Source organism: Macrobrachium rosenbergii, chromosome 56, assembly GCF_040412425.1.
Source record: "Macrobrachium rosenbergii isolate ZJJX-2024 chromosome 56, ASM4041242v1, whole genome shotgun sequence".
NCBI lineage: Eukaryota > Metazoa > Arthropoda > Malacostraca > Decapoda > Palaemonidae > Macrobrachium > Macrobrachium rosenbergii.
The window spans coordinates 34221664-34222194 of NC_089796.1; positions in this window are offsets into that span (position 1 = coordinate 34221664).

The window sequence follows — 531 nt, forward strand, 5'->3', positions numbered from 1 at the left end:
CTTGACTTATGGAACTTTGGCATTATCAATCAATCAGTGCTTTAGACAGGGAAAAGAGAGGGTTGGAGTAGTTTGACAGCAAGATTGAAGAAAGGAAACAGAATGGAGGTAAAGTGAAGGGCTAAAATATTAGTGCAGCTAGAGGCCAATGGGATGCTGTAAAAGCCTATAATGCCTACAGTGCACTGTGGAAGGTGGACTGATGGTACTATCCCTCTATGGGGTACAGAAGTCATTGTTCCCCAGCTCACATTCTTCACTGGGAACATGACATTTCTTGGTAGGTTGCAACTTCCAGTCAGCTCACAGAGACAACTCCCCACCTAAGGAGTAAGTCTTTACATAAAGCGACATGGTGTGTTTATCCACAGAAACATGACAAATTTCCATGTAATTTATATGTTCCTCTGACACAAACCAGAGCCTTTTATCAAGCTTCACAATTATCTACCCCACGTTGTCCCTGATACTGGAGGAAAAAGTGCACAGTGATGGTGAGTGAGGGTATCCCCACACTCACCACCCCTTAGT